The following is a 16,868-nucleotide window of genomic DNA, read 5'->3' on the forward strand; positions in this document are numbered from 1 at the left end:
GACATTACATTGTATGTGTCAACACTCAATTTTGTCCGGGTTGTAAAAAATTCTATTTTTATTGGTTATTTATTATTTTCCTTTTTATTATTTTACCTTTTTGTTTTATTCTATTTTTATGTATTTAGATTTTTTGTTTTTAATTCAATTTCTATTTTTCTTATCTTCAATTTGTTTTAATAGGATCACTTAATCAAAATAATTAAAAAATTGAAAAAAAAAAATTAAAACTGAAAACAATTAAAAAATAAAATAAAAATTAAAAAAAAGGGGAAATGGAAAAAGAGAAAAAACGTGGGAAAGGGGTATGCGAGAGGCGTGTTGGAGGAGGGGGAACCAGGTAGTTAGAGGGGGATTTTGCCAAGATTTTGGGGAGCAGAATTTTATTGGATCAGAGAGAGAAAAAGGGGAGAGAAGAGCACACGAGGAAGGATCATCTGGAATCATCATCCATAGTTAGTATTGGCATTGGCACCGGCAGAGAAAACGAAAGGCTAGGAAAGGTCACCGGATACAGAGTGATAGCAGCAACCATAGCAGTAGGTAAGTTTCTGTTCACTTGTGCTTCCATACTCATCATGTATGCTTACTGCTTAAACTCCATACATCCCATTCTCGCCAGCCCATATACCATTATCACAGAATCAATTATCCCCTTCACGCTCATATGCACACAACACACTCATCTCTTCCAGTACCAAATTAACGAGAATCAATCAATTAAACCAATCAAGAAACAGTAAGAAATTAAGGGAGGCAGAGAGGAAAAATGGTGTTGCTGGGGGCATTTGGCAGTTGAGAAAATACTCGAATGGGGAAGAAGAAGAGTGGCGTTGGTGAATACCGGCGCGAGGTTAGTGGCGCGGTTATTAAATCCCGGCGGCCTGGAGCTGTTGAGAAGGAATCTGGTGGCCGTGGAGGTGACTGAGGAGGTAGAAGAAGGTAGGCACGGGGAGCCTTATCGCGGCAGTGGTCGTGGAGGTTTTTTAGTAATGGTGAAGTTGATGATGATGGGTGTGGATGACGCGAGGGGGATCGAAGATGAACTCGGAGGAAAACCATCCCCGAGAATCTCTGGTTTTCGAAGAGAGAGAAGTGGAGACGGTGGTGTTTTGGCTGACGGTGGTGCTGGTAGCGCGAGGTGTCGCCGGCGAGGCCAAGGCTTTATTCTGGTTGAGGTGACGGTGGCCGGATATGGCAGAGGTGGTGGTGAGTTCGTGGTGCAGAGCTTGGGACCTTGGGTCAGAGAAGAAGCAAGCTGGGGAATGGGGAATGAAGATGAACATTCTGAACCCCTAGAAAATTCTAGGTTAGAAATCATTCCACTGGGCCTGGCCCAGAAATGAGCGTACGTCCGGGAGCCTTGGGCCTCTTTTGGAACGCTCGTTCGCCATCTCCCCAACACGAACGCTCGTTATCAAAGTGAACGAGCGCCCGTTAAACTTAAGCATTTTCGACCGTTCGCTCATCCTTCTCCCTAACGAACGTCCGTTATCCAAACGAATGAGCGCTCGTTAGCTAAAGGAATGAGCGTTCGTTAACCTTAAGCCTTTACGTCCGTTCGTCCTTAAGCTTCCATTTTTGAACGTCCGTTCGTCATTCCAATAACGAACGTTCGTCCTTAAGCTTCCACTTTTGAACGTCCGTTCGTCATTCCAATAACGAACGTTCGTCCTTAAGCTTCCATTTTTGAACGTCCGTTCGTCATGTCAATAACGAACGTTCGTCCTTAAGCTTCCATTTTTGAACGTCCGTTCGTCATTCCAATAACGAACGTTCGTCCTTAAGCTTCCATTTCTGAACGTCCGTTCGTCATGTCAATAACGAACGTTCGGCCTTAAGCTTCCATTTCTGAACGTCCGTTCGTCATGTCAATAACGAACGTTCGTCCTTAAGCTTCAATTTTTGAACGTCCGTTCGTCATTTCAATAACGAACGTTCGTCCTTAAGCTTCCATTTTTGAACGTCCGTTCGTCATGTCAATAACGAACGTTCGTCCTTAAGCTTCCATTTTTGAACGTCCGTTAGTCATGTCACTAACGAACGTTCGTCCTTAAGCTTACATATCTGAACGTCCGTTCCTCATGCCAATAACGAACGTTCGTCCTTAAGCTTCCATATCTGAACGTCCGTTCGTCATGTCAATAAAGAACGTTCGTCCTTAAGCTTCCATATCTGAACGTCCGTTCGTCATGTCAATAAAGAACGTTCGTCCTTAAGCTTCCATTTTTGAACGTCCGTTCGTAGTTTCAAACAATGAGCGTTCGTCTTTAAGCTTCCATTGTTGAACGTTCGTTCGTCATTCAATAACGAGCGTTCGTCACAGCCTCAATTTCTCAACGTCCGTTCGTCATCTCTTCAACGAGCGTTCGTTATTCAGCCTTCGTTCCCAATGTTCGTCAACTCTCCCCAACGAGCGCTCGTGACTCTGAGTCTTTTCCCAACGTACGTTCGGCCTTTATCACGGACCGTTCGTTATCCAAGCTTTTCGGCTGACCGTTAGACATCATTTTATTTTTATTTAATTATTCATTTGCCTTTTTATTTATCTTATTTCATTTCATTTTTATTTTATTACTTTATTTTATCCACTTATTTCAAAATATATATATAATAATTTTACTTATATACACATATAAAATAGAAAATTACAAGAAAAGTTCTAAAGGTTTAAAGCGCACGTGTGACCGCTCGCGTCGTCCTTGTGCTAAAAACCTTTTCTTCTTTTCTTAAATAAAATTTCAAAAATATGTTTTAAAGGTTTAAGCACACGTGTGACCGCTCGCGTCGTCCTTGTGCTAAAAACCTCTTCTTCTTCCTTAAATAAAATTTCAAAAATATGTTTTAAAGGTTTAAGCACACGTGTGACCGCTCGCGTCGTCCTTGTGCTAAAAACCTCTTCTTCTTCCTTAAATAAAATTTCAAAAATACGTTTTAAAGGTTTAAGCACACGTGTGACCGCTCGCGTCGTCCTTGTGCTAAAAACCTCTTCTTCTTCCTTAAATAAAATTTCAAAAATACGTTTTAAAGGTTTAAGCACACGTGTGACCGCTCGCGTCGTCCTTGTGCTAAAAACCTCTTCTTCTTCCTTAAATAAATTTACAAGAAAAGTTTTAAAGGTTTAAGCGCACGTGTGACCGCTCGCGTCGTCCTTGTGCTAAAAACCTTTTCTTCTTTTCTTAAATAAAATTTCAAAAATATGTTTTAAAGGTTGAACACTCGTGTGATCGCTCGCATCGTCCTAGTGTTCAGTACTTTTCTCTCTTATTTACGTAATATTAAACGAGGGTATGAGTGCTCGTGCGATCGTCCGCATCAGCCTAGCACTCAATACTCTCAAAAGTCTTCCTAAATAAGTAAATAATGGTATGTGTGCTCATGCGATCGTCCGCATCAGCCTAGCACTCAATACCCTTAAGTTTTCCTAAATAAGTAGATAACGGTATGAGTGCTCGTGTGATCGTTCGCATCGGCCTAGTGCTTAATATCGTTATCTCTCTTTTCAAAAATAATTAAAAATATTTAAATATCATTTTAAAGGTATGAGTGCTCGTGCGACCGTTCGCGTCGGCCTAATACTCATTACCTTCTTTTCCTCGAAAATATTAAAAACATAAAAATCTCCAAAAATTAAAAACATCTGCTTTTTTCAAACAAACAAACAGTCTTTCAGCTAGAACTACGTAACCCTGATTTCTCATTTTGAATGAGAATACGTAGGAGCAAGGTCAATCCTTGTCGGGCCCAAAAAAACCAAAAAAATATATTTTGTTTATTTATAATTTTATTTTAGGGGATAATTAAACATTTTGAAAAACCACATCATATTCGTGCATTTAGTTAAAGGTACTGCCTTAGGGCAGGCGTTGTGGGGTGCTAACACCTTCCCCACGCGTAACTGACTCCCGAACCCAATCTTTGGTTTTCGTGGACCGTGCTTTATCATTTTGAGGTTTTTCCATAGTTTTCCATAATAAACTATGGTGGCGACTCCAAAATCTCTTTTCAAAATACGTTTCTTATTTGGATCGTCGTCCCGTCGCGATTCCGGTTGCGACAGATGGCGACTCCACTGGGGACGTTTAGAGAGTCGAGCCATTTAATTAGATGCGCGAATTTGGTGTGGTTTTGCTTTGTGTTTTTCTTTCCCTTTTCTCTATCTATGTGTGATATTTGGAATAACTGCAATAACTGTGGAATATTGAACCCTAGGGTAGACAATATGTTTATATCTGCCTGGGAATTTTTCTGGTTGTTTTGCAGGTGAGGGTTTGGGTGTGCATAATTTCCTCCCTTCACACACACACTTTTGGCATATCATGAGTGGGGCCCTATACCCGGGTCTGAGCGTAGCTTAGAATTAGAGGAGTTGTGTAGCGGTGTCACTCTGGGATGTACTTCCTGTTTGGCTATCGTGAGAACTCCAGCTAGAGTCTGTTCTCTTCATATGTGTTTTCACACCTAGTTGATTACTCGACTGTTGTGGAAATGCTACGAAGGGGGCCATAGCTCTAGTGACCTTTGACCTTTAGGTTCAGGGAATCATCCTTGTGAGATTGCATATACTTGACCTTGAACTCAAAGCAGTGAACCTTTGGTAGGGCACGATGGGAGGAATATATGCTTCTGTAACCCTCACGCTGTTCGTTTTTTTTATGATATTACATTTCATACCATGCATGTGTTTTGTTTTGTCATGTTATTTTATTATCATGCATCATATTCATACATCATTTAGTAACATGTTAATTTTAAGGGAAATCACAGGTACCTACTTGACTGCATACGAGATGGATGTTAACACAAGATCCGATGCTACACGGCATACCGACTCTTCCGATTTAAGAAAGAAGTATAGTCTAAGGACTCATGTTGGAAACTTGACCGGGCTGATAAACTTGGGCAAAAGGCTTAAGACTATAAAGAGAGAAACCTTTCAGAGAAGATATGGAAATTTGTTGAATTTAATGGAGGTTGAAGTACAAATACCCGCTATCACAGCCTTGGCACAATATTATGATTCTCCGCTTCGATGTTTCACATTTCAAGACTTTCAGTTGGCGCCAACCATAGAGGAGTTCGAGCATATCTTGGGTTTGCCACTGGAAGGCACCACTCCCTATCAACATTTAGAGCATCATGCCTCTATACCCACTATTGCTACCATCATGAAATTACATCCCAAGGAGATTGAAGACAGGATGATGATGAGGAATCAAGTGCATGGGTTATCACAGGGATATCTAGAGCAGTATTTACATCATCTGGCTGATAAAGAAGATTGGGAAACTTTCATGGATGTATTAGCCCTCACCATATATGGCATTGTCTTGTTTCCCAAAATAGAAGAATTTGTGGATTACACCGCGATAGACGTCTTCGTGGCGAGTAAAACCAGATCAGAGAATCCTGTAACAGCAGTTCTTGCGGATGTTTATGGGACTTTAAGTTTTTGCCATGAGAGAAAGGGAAAGAAGATTCTTTGTTGCTTACCGGCGTTGTATACATGGATGACAACGCGCGTGTTTAAAGAGATGGTCGACGTTAAGAGTCTATCGGAGAATTTGTCACACCAAGGGCTTAAAGGTAAAGGAGGAAACGATTGGGCCCGATTCCTTGCTGGCTTGAGCGAAAGAAGTATAAAATGGCGCCTTCCTTGGCTCGGAAATAAACTGGCTATACAACATTGTGGTAGTTTTCCTAATGTACCTCTTATAGGTGCCCGGTACTGTATAAATTACAACCCTCTTCTGGTGCAAAGACAATTTGGGCATCCTATAAAAGGGGCACCTTCATCAGATTACCTTGCTACCCTATTCATTTATTACGAAGACGGGCATTTCATCGAACTGTTAAGAAAGGTTAAAAGCGCCTGGGAAAATGTTGTTCGAGCAGAGAAAGACTTGAGGGATGGAGTAATGGATAGCAGTGTTAGTTATCACACCTGGATTCTGGAGAGAGTGAAAGTAGTCAAGTTGCCTTTCAAGCCAATCAAGGATCAATCAGCTAGTGAAGGACCATCCCAAGCTCCAGAAAGTGAAGAGGTGCAACAATTGAAGGTTGAGATGGAGAAATTGAAAATTAGGAATGCTAGGTTGGAAAACGAATTACAAAGGGCGCGTAATGATCTTGTGGATATGAAGAATGATAATGATGAAAAGTCGCGGGCTTATGAAAACCTTGTCAAAAGCCAGAAGGCTGAGAGGGATTACACATTTCGAGTGAAACAGGATCTAGCCGCCGCGAGTAAGGAATTATCCATGAGGGTAAATGAGAAGAAGGTGGCTTTAGAAGAGGGGAAGGAGTGGAAGCACCTCTACGAAGAAGCCAAAAGAGATAAACGAGAAGCCCTGAAGAGATTAAGAGAAGCGCAGATTCAGATAGAAAAAGCGGGGCATGAGATGAAAGAGATGGCCATGTCGTTTGAGGCGGATATGAATAGGGAGCGTTGGAAGCTAACAGAAGCAGAGGAAGAGCATCGAATTCTGATAAAACAAATGGAGGAATATATCGAGGAACAGGAGGAGCGATGGAGGTCGATAGATTTTGAAGAAAGGCATCAGGCCTTGATAAAGCGAATGGAAGAGCACATCGCCGAGCAAGAAATGGCTATAAAGCACTGGAAGGAAAGATTCTCTCAGTTGGCTGCTTTGGCAAACGGGGCAATTGAAGACATCCCCAGGATGGTGTCGAATGCTGAAGCAAGCACTCATTTTTGTAACTCACCAGCGGAAATAGAATTGTTTATTAATCATTGTAAATGGTTGGTGGGAGAGATGAGATCTTTCATTGCCCGGGCGCGGGATTGATGTACATCAGAATTATGTGTTCTGTTCCTTAGACTATGTAATGGATCAAATTTCCTTTAAATGAAAGATAGAGGATGTTTGTTTGGTATCGGCTTGTGTTAATTTTCCATCAGTATTGTCATTGTTATCCTGTGATTTCCACTTATCACTAGCATGCATCATGTTTTCTTTTTGCATTTTTCATCCTTATATAATATAATTTAATAAAAAATAATTCTCAGTACAAGTGAGAAAACAACGGCAAATTTTCCACGACATCCGTACAGGACCAGAGCTAACTCAAAGGTCATGGAGAATTGGGAGCAGTCACACGAATCTATTAAGGCCGATGTCAACCAGTTGAAGGATCAGATGGCCCAAATTTTGGCAGCTCTCGAAGCCTTGAAGACTACGGGGGGGGCGACGCCTGCGCAAGTCGAGGGAAGTGCTCAATATTACCCTCCGGTGTTCAGTTCTGGGAGCCAATCTGTTCCGTTCCCAATGTATGGATTACCTCCAGGTTACACCCCACCTATGGGAGAATACACAGAAGGGGAGCAGACTTCATTCTCTTTCCCTACCACTGCCAACGTACCGCCAATCAGTATTCAGGGACCTGTTGTAATGTCCGCACCCATGATAAATGAAGGAATGCATGCAAGCATGTCTGATGGAATACGAGTAACTCCGGTACCGCCTGTGATTACCGGAGAGGGCTTTTCTACAGGGGCTGCACCACATACCTCGTTTCAGGGGGTAATTAGTAATGTTGATGGGGCGAAAGATAAACTGGAGAGCCTAGAGGCAAGATTGAGGGCTGTGGAGGGGTATGAAAGTTATGGATTTGGGGATGTTGCCAGATTGAGTTTGGTTCCTGGCGTCAAAATTCCACATAAGTTCAAGGCGCCAGATTTTGAGAAGTATAAGGGAAATACATGCCCAAAGAACCATCTAACCATGTTTTGCAGAAAGATGGCTGCATATGCTTATGATGAGCAGCTGCTCATCCATGTTTTTCAAGATAGTTTGGCTGGAGTGGCGTTAAATTGGTATACCCATTTGGAGCCGGCTCGAATTCGTTGTTGGGCAGACTTGGCTGATGCTTTTGTGAAGCAGTACATATACAATACACATGTCGCGCCAGATCGTTTACAGCTGCAAAACATGTCGAAGAAAGACAATGAAACTTTTAAGGAGTATGCTCAGCGGTGGAGGGAATTGGCTGCACAAGTTGAGCCGCCTTTGTATGATAAAGAAATGGTGGCAATGTTTGTAAATACGCTCCAACCACCATTTTATGAACATATGGTGGGAAATGTATCTTCAAATTTTGCCGACATCATCGTGATAGGCGAGCGAATAGAGATCGGGTTGAAAAATGGGAAGATTGCATATGGCTCGTCGGCGGGTGCAAATTACAAAAAACCCAATTTCAATGCGGGAAAGAAGAAGGAAGGGGATGTGCATGCGGCATCGGCAATGCCTGTATGGAGAGGTCAAGCTCCCGCTCATAGCTTCCGACCATACTTGGGGCAACTCCCTCTTACAGCTAATACGACATTTGCTCATCAGGCCAGGCCTCAACAACAACAAGGGTATTATCAACCGCCATTGCCCCCAATTGATACTTGGAGAGCTGGGGCAATTGCAGGTCCAAATCAGAATGCGGGCCAAAATACTTACCCAAGAAGGAACCAATTTGTTAATTTCACCCCTATCCCTACAACTTACACAGAATTGTTACCCCAACTCGTCCAAAGGGGTTTGGTTGCTATTTGTCCAATGAAGCCCATGCAACCTCCGTATCCCAGGGGTTATGATGCAGAGGCCAAATGTAGTTACCATGGGGGAGGTGTTGGTCACTCAACTGAGAGATGTCTGGCTTTTAAACACAAAGTACAGACTCTAATCGACTCTGGGTGGTTAAAGTTTCAAGAAGATAAACCCAGCATTGAGACTAACCCACTTTCTGGGCATGAGAGTGCCTCGACGAATGCCATCGAGGATGAACACGGGCCATATAACAGCCATGGAGGATGAAGATAGCTTTGAATGCTCAAGTTTCGTGCGGGCCGGCTCCCCAGATGCACCACTCAACAACTGGAACTCCGAGTTTACCCGTGATGCTTAATTTGAATAAAATGTAATAGTTTTAAGTAATCCTATAGCTTCACCCGGGGCTTTAGGATTCATGACTTACGGGTTGACGTTTAGTTTTTGTGCTCAGCGTGATAATCTAGTTTGTTGTACTCTGTGTTATTTCATTCAATAAATACTGCATGGTTTCATTCATAATTTTTGTTGCACGCTTCTTGAAATATTGCATGTCGCGCTGAGCTTTTAGGTAAATAAAGGAAAATAAAGGTAATGATAATCAAGCACACATGAGTAAAAGCATCACGGGTATATTCGGTTGGCACCAGCTCGTTCCTGAGGGATGTCGTGAAAGATTAAAAAAGGAGAGAATAAAAATGCACATGTTGAATTCATTGTCAATTAGGTTGTCTAGGGCATAGTACGTTCAAAAAAAAAAAAAAAAAAAAAAAAAAAAAAAAAAAAAAAAAAAAAAAAAAAAAACAATAACTGGAAATGGCAAAGATGCAGAGTCTTCTCCTAATTCAGAGTTTCGGGGGTAACCTGTGTTCATTTCTCGTTAAAGCATCCGCTTTCTTATGGCGTGAACCCCTAACCTTTTCATTTCCCTTCAAAACAAAAGATTGTCGTGGATATAACACTGGGGCAGTTGTCATCATTGTGCCCATGCTCAATGATCCGTGATCGGGGAGCAAAAAAAAGAAAAAAAAAAACAAACCGAAAAAAAAAATGAAATGAAGTCGATGTGTCAACCGCTACAGAATTTCGTCTCATGGTTAAGGTTGTGGAAAGCAAGTCAAGCAAGCTTCAGGACGACGTGTGGCCGTTTTTCTTTATCCAAATGATAAAAGAGGTTTAATCAATTGCACCCACTTTGAGCCGTAAGTCGTAATCATTTTTCATTACCCTAGACAAGAATCATTAGCATATCGACGTCAACTCAAAAACATACATCATAAGCATCCAAAGTTGAGGAGGAAATCTCTAAAAAAAAAAAAAAAAAAAAAACAAAACAAAAATGAAAAGGAAAGTATCATAAAGGACCACAGCAGGGGCAACAAAAAGATTGATCCAAAAGGAAAGAAAGAAAAAAACAACAATAAAGGATGCCTGAAGTTCAAATCTCTAAAGACAGTTGACTAGGCATCTTGCAAATGATTCTTGTTTAAAAACTTTAAACCGTCAAACACTTATTTGGGCCTTCATTATCCATTTCTTGCATAACCCGTTTGCCTTTTAGCCACGTTACAAGCCGATTAAAGTCCACACCGACTGAAGATTGTTCGTCCTGGTCTTTCTTACGAACTTAACTCTGGGAAGAAATGATGTGGTGACTGATATCATCACTAGAAGAAAAGAAAGGACATTGAAAATGAAAAGTGAAAATACAATGTAAAGTCTCCCCGTCAATCGTCATGTCAAGAAGGAATCCTCAACTGGGGCAATCCTTCCTACCCAAACCTTTTCACCTCCCCAAATCGTACTTTTTGTGCACAACAAAATTGGGGCAGTCTTGTGGGCCCTACATGTTTCTATGTTAACCATATCTCCCAAGATGAGGAGAACACAAATGTTAGCTCCACATACAATCATTCAGCTATCTACTTCTCGTCCCTATTTTTCCTTCACCTTCTCGGGTTCAGGCCAAATTGGATTGCAGGAAGCGATAAAGAGAACTTGAACTCATGGTTACACCCTTCTCTTTCTCATTAGAGGGCTCACTGTCTCCTGACATTTTATGATTACGTTTTGAACGTACATTAGGTTTGATGACAATGTTGACAATGAGTTTCAAACATGGGCAGTCTAATTAAGAGAGAGTGGCAAAAAAAAAAAAAAAAAAAAAAAAAAAAAAAAAAAAAAGGTCTCATGTGTTTATTCATTCATGCACCCTCGTGACATTACATCATACATTTCATAATAAGCAAGGTATTTTGTTTGAAAAAATCCTTTAGGCACAAGAGAAGTTGTGAAAAGGTTAATACAACATTTGCTTTTAAGTTTATTCGATGTTTTGCTAAGTGTTTACCAACATTTCAGAAAGTTTCAAATCCAAGTTTTCTTCTGTAATACCGACCCTCTGCTTCGCAATGGTCGAATTCAAGTTTTTCTCCTACGATATTGGCCCTCTGCAAGGCATTGGTCGAATCCAGTTTTCACTTTATGGCCCTCTGCTAAGCAATGGTCTAATCCCATCTCGTTGTTGTATTACTGGCCATCTGCTCGGCAATGGTCAATTTCAGCTCGTTGCTCTGTATTGTTGACCCTCTGCGTGGCAATGGTCGAATTCAAGTTTTTCTCCTCTGTTATCGACCCTCTGCATGGCAACGGTCAGATTTAAATTTTTGTTCTGTGAGTTTGGCCCTCTGCGAGGCAATGGTCAAATCCAGGTTTTAATTTTCTGTTATCGACCCTCTGCATGGCAATGGTCAGATTTAAATTTCTGTTCTGTGAGTTTGGCCCTCTGCGAGGCAATGGTCAAATCCAGGTTTTAATTTTCTGTTATCGACCCTCTGCATGGCAATGGTCGGATTTAAATTTCCGTTCTGTGAGTTTGGCCCTCTGCGAGGCAATGGTCAAATCCAGGTTTTAATTTTCTGTTATCGACCCTCTGCATGGCAATGGTCAGATTTAAATTTTTGTTCTGTGAGTTTGGCCCTCTGCGAGGCAATGGTCAAATCCAGGTTTTAATTTTCTGTTATTGACCCTCTGCATGGCAATGGTCAGATTTAAATTTCTGTTCTGTGAGTTTGGCCCTCTGCGAGGCAATGGTCAAATCCAGGTTTTAATTTTCTGTTATCGACTCTCTGCATGGCAATGGTCGGATTTAAATTTCTGTTCTGTGAGTTTGGCCCTCTGCGAGGCAATGGTCAAATCCAGGTTTTAGTTTTCTGTTATCGACCCTCTACATGGCAATGGTCGGATTTAAATTTCCGTTCTACAAGTTTGGCCCTCTGCGAGGCAATGGTCAAATCCAAGTTTTAGTTTTTGTTACTGATACTTTACTTGACATTGATCGTTTGGTATCGTGATTTGAATTATTTTGTTCGTTTTCTGTCATGATTGAAACCCGAACAAAATTTGTGTTTTTATCTTTACTTAGCTTTACTTAAATAATACGAAAAGATTAAATTTTCATATTATTTAGTAATATCTAAGTAAAGAGGGGCAGCTGTCAACACTCAATTTTGTCCGGGTTGTAAAAAATTCTATTTTTATTGGTTATTTATTATTTTCCTTTTTATTATTTTACCTTTTTGTTTTATTCTATTTTTATGTATTTAGATTTTTTGTTTTTAATTCAATTTCTATTTTTCTTATCTTCAATTTGTTTTAATAGGATCACTTAATCAAAATAATTAAAAAATTGAAAAAAAAAAATTAAAACTGAAAACAATTAAAAAATAAAATCCCGGCGGTTATTAAATCCCGGCGGCCTGGAGCTGTTGAGAAGGAATCTGGTGGCCGTGGAGGTGACTGAGGAGGTAGACGAAGGTAGGCACGGGGAGCCTTATCGCGGCAGTGGTCGTGGAGGTTTTAGTAATGGTGAAGTTGATGATGATGGGTGTTGATGACGCGAAGGGGATCGAAGATGAACTCGGAGGAAAACATCCCCGAGAATCTCTGGTTTTCGAAGAGAGAGAAGTGGAGACGGTGGTGTTTTGGCTGACGGTGGTGCTGGTGGCGCGAGGTGTCGCCGGCGAGGCCAAGGCTTTATTCTGGTTGAGGTGACGGTGGCCGGATATGGCAGAGGTGGTGGTGAGTTCGTGGTGCAGAGCTTGGGACCTTGGGTCAGAGAAGAAGCAAGCTGGGGAATGGGGAATGAAGATGAACATTCTGAACCCCTAGAAAATTCTAGGTTAGAAATCATTCCAGTGGGCCTGGCCCAGAAATGAGCGTACGTCCGGGAGCCTTGGGCCTCTTTTGGAACGCTCGTTCGCCATCTCCCCAACACGAACGCTCGTTATCAAAGTGAACGAGCGCCCGTTAAACTTAAGCATTTTCGACCGTTCGCTCATCCTTCTCCCTAACGAACGTCCGTTATCCAAACGAATGAGCGCTCGTTAGCTAAAGGAATGAGCGTTCGTTAACCTTAAGCCTTTACGTCCGTTCGTCCTTAAGCTTCCATTTTTGAACGTCCGTTCGTCATTCCAATAACGAACGTTCGTCCTTAAGCTTCCACTTTTGAACGTCCGTTCGTCATTCCAATAACGAACGTTCGTCCTTAAGCTTCCATTTTTGAACGTCCGTTCGTCATGTCAATAACGAACGTTCGTCCTTAAGCTTCCATTTTTGAACGTCCGTTCGTCATTCCAATAACGAACGTTCGTCCTTAAGCTTCCATTTCTGAACGTCCGTTCGTCATGTCAATAACGAACGTTCGGCCTTAAGCTTCCATTTCTGAACGTCCGTTCGTCATGTCAATAATGAACGTTCGTCCTTAAGCTTCAATTTTTGAACGTCCGTTCGTCATTTCAATAACGAACGTTCGTCCTTAAGCTTCCATTTTTGAACGTCCGTTCGTCATGTCAATAACGAACGTTCGTCCTTAAGCTTCCATTTTTGAACGTCCGTTAGTCATGTCACTAACGAACGTTCGTCCTTAAGCTTACATATCTGAACGTCCGTTCCTCATGCCAATAACGAACGTTCGTCCTTAAGCTTCCATATCTGAACGTCCGTTCGTCATGTCAATAAAGAACGTTCGTCCTTAAGCTTCCATATCTGAACGTCCGTTCGTCATGTCAATAAAGAACGTTCGTCCTTAAGCTTCCATTTTTGAACGTCCGTTCGTAGTTTCAAACAATGAGCGTTCGTCTTTAAGCTTCCATTGTTGAACGTTCGTTCGTCATTCAATAACGAGCGTTCGTCACAGCCTCAATTTCTCAACGTCCGTTCGTCATCTCTTCAACGAGCGTTCGTTATTCAGCCTTCGTTCCCAATGTTCGTCAACTCTCCCCAACGAGCGCTCGTGACTCTGAGTCTTTTCCCAACGTACGTTCGGCCTTTATCACGGACCGTTCGTTATCCAAGCTTTTCGGCTGACCGTTAGACATCATTTTATTTTTATTTAATTATTCATTTGCCTTTTTATTTATCTTATTTCATTTCATTTTTATTTTATTACTTTATTTTATCCACTTATTTCAAAATATATATATAATAATTTTACTTATATACACATATAAAATAGAAAATTACAAGAAAAGTTCTAAAGGTTTAAAGCGCACGTGTGACCGCTCGCGTCGTCCTTGTGCTAAAAACCTTTTCTTCTTTTCTTAAATAAAATTTCAAAAATATGTTTTAAAGGTTTAAGCACACGTGTGACCGCTCGCGTCGTCCTTGTGCTAAAAACCTCTTCTTCTTCCTTAAATAAAATTTCAAAAATATGTTTTAAAGGTTTAAGCACACGTGTGACCGCTCGCGTCGTCCTTGTGCTAAAAACCTCTTCTTCTTCCTTAAATAAAATTTCAAAAATACGTTTTAAAGGTTTAAGCACACGTGTGACCGCTCGCGTCGTCCTTGTGCTAAAAACCTCTTCTTCTTCCTTAAATAAAATTTCAAAAATACGTTTTAAAGGTTTAAGCACACGTGTGACCGCTCGCGTCGTCCTTGTGCTAAAAACCTCTTCTTCTTCCTTAAATAAATTTACAAGAAAAGTTTTAAAGGTTTAAGCGCACGTGTGACCGCTCGCGTCGTCCTTGTGCTAAAAACCTTTTCTTCTTTTCTTAAATAAAATTTCAAAAATATGTTTTAAAGGTTGAACACTCGTGTGATCGCTCGCATCGTCCTAGTGTTCAGTACTTTTCTCTCTTATTTACGTAATATTAAACGAGGGTATGAGTGCTCGTGCGATCGTCCGCATCAGCCTAGCACTCAATACTCTCAAAAGTCTTCCTAAATAAGTAAATAATGGTATGTGTGCTCATGCGATCGTCCGCATCAGCCTAGCACTCAATACCCTTAAGTTTTCCTAAATAAGTAGATAACGGTATGAGTGCTCGTGTGATCGTTCGCATCGGCCTAGTGCTTAATATCGTTATCTCTCTTTTCAAAAATAATTAAAAATATTTAAATATCATTTTAAAGGTATGAGTGCTCGTGCGACCGTTCGCGTCGGCCTAATACTCATTACCTTCTTTTCCTCGAAAATATTAAAAACATAAAAATCTCCAAAAATTAAAAACATCTGCTTTTTTCAAACAAACAAACAGTCTTTCAGCTAGAACTACGTAACCCTGATTTCTCATTTTGAATGAGAATACGTAGGAGCAAGGTCAATCCTTGTCGGGCCCAAAAAAACCAAAAAAATATATTTTGTTTATTTATAATTTTATTTTAGGGGATAATTAAACATTTTGAAAAACCACATCATATTCGTGCATTTAGTTAAAGGTACTGCCTTAGGGCAGGCGTTGTGGGGTGCTAACACCTTCCCCACGCGTAACTGACTCCCGAACCCAATCTTTGGTTTTCGTGGACCGTGCTTTATCATTTTGAGGTTTTTCCATAGTTTTCCATAATAAACTATGGTGGCGACTCCAAAATCTCTTTTCAAAATACGTTTCTTATTTGGATCGTCGTCCCGTCGCGATTCCGGTTGCGACAGTATGGTTACATACCAAAAACCAGATTATGACTTCAATCTCTTATGAACTAGAATGTCATTTTGGAGATGTCAACAAATTCGAGGTATGAGACTCGACCGATCATCCTCGACAACATGAATAACATAGGGATGTGATATCCTTCTTAACCACTTGAGCTATCCCTCAATGCATGAAGATAAAGAGGACACCACTGTGACATTCATCAACACGTGCTTGAGAAAGTGCAACCAACGATTATAAGAGTTCCTATGTCAGCCTCTAGAACAATGTTTAGTAACCACGAGATCAATTGCTCATATCCAAATTGCCTTAATATGTGTTCAGGCATATATTAGTGTACAATCAGATCCACTTTTATCCAACTAGAGAACATGCTGATTGATATATGTAAATGATTAATTTGATGTGATTCATATGAGGCCTAGATCATCCCATCATATATCAAGGCATCCAATTGTACCATGGCGTGATGTAGACTGAAAATATTCCTCCTCATCACCTAACGTGCGGCCTAAGGTGTATCTTCATCATAACTAGGCAACATATGTTTCTTTCCATCGTAGGAAAGTGCTCATATATCTAACTCTAAAAAAAAGTAAAACTGTTTTTCAATAATGAAACAATAAAGGAATCAAAGATTAATATATATATATATATATATATATATATACACACACACACACACACACACACACCTCTAAAATGCTTTGTCTCTACAAAGTTGGCACCAAGCTGCTTATATAGTACAAATGAGCCAATTTAGCAACTCCCTATACATATCTACCACATGACAGTAGGTCTTTGAAGAACATCAAGTATGATATATGGATGAAAGTGGAGTTCTTATCTATAAAAATAGCGCATCCACAAGATGAAACAAGTAGGCCAGCGCGTCACATTGCCATTGCTAGTTGTCATAATAGTCCTTATATAGGTCTCTCAATCAGCCAGTCTTACTTGGGGACCATGATATTACCTCAGCTCATATGTATCCCTTGTGTAGTCCATGCCCAATAGGTCCATGAGAGTTTCCAAAGCCACTTTAAAGTCTAAGACTTCATTCAGACAAAATGGTCTTACTATAGACAAATGTAGCAATGTGGACATGTCATCTAATGTGGCAGTCATCTCACTAACAAGGACATGAAAAGTGTTTGTCTCTCTATTCCATCTCTAAATGAACTCCAATATCAACCTTTTATTGGTATAATCATAATAAATATTGTATAGAGGCATCAAACTAAAAATCATGAAAAAAATTTGAACAACCAAATGACATGCTTCATATTTATTTACTTTTTTTTCCGTAGAAGACCAACTTTTATCTCTCCTCGGTCATAGATAAAACAATTGCGTATAAAATTAAAACAACTAA

Source organism: Vigna umbellata, chromosome 4, assembly GCF_029865625.1.
Source record: "Vigna umbellata cultivar VRB3 chromosome 4, Vumbellata_1.0, whole genome shotgun sequence".
NCBI lineage: Eukaryota > Viridiplantae > Streptophyta > Magnoliopsida > Fabales > Fabaceae > Vigna > Vigna umbellata.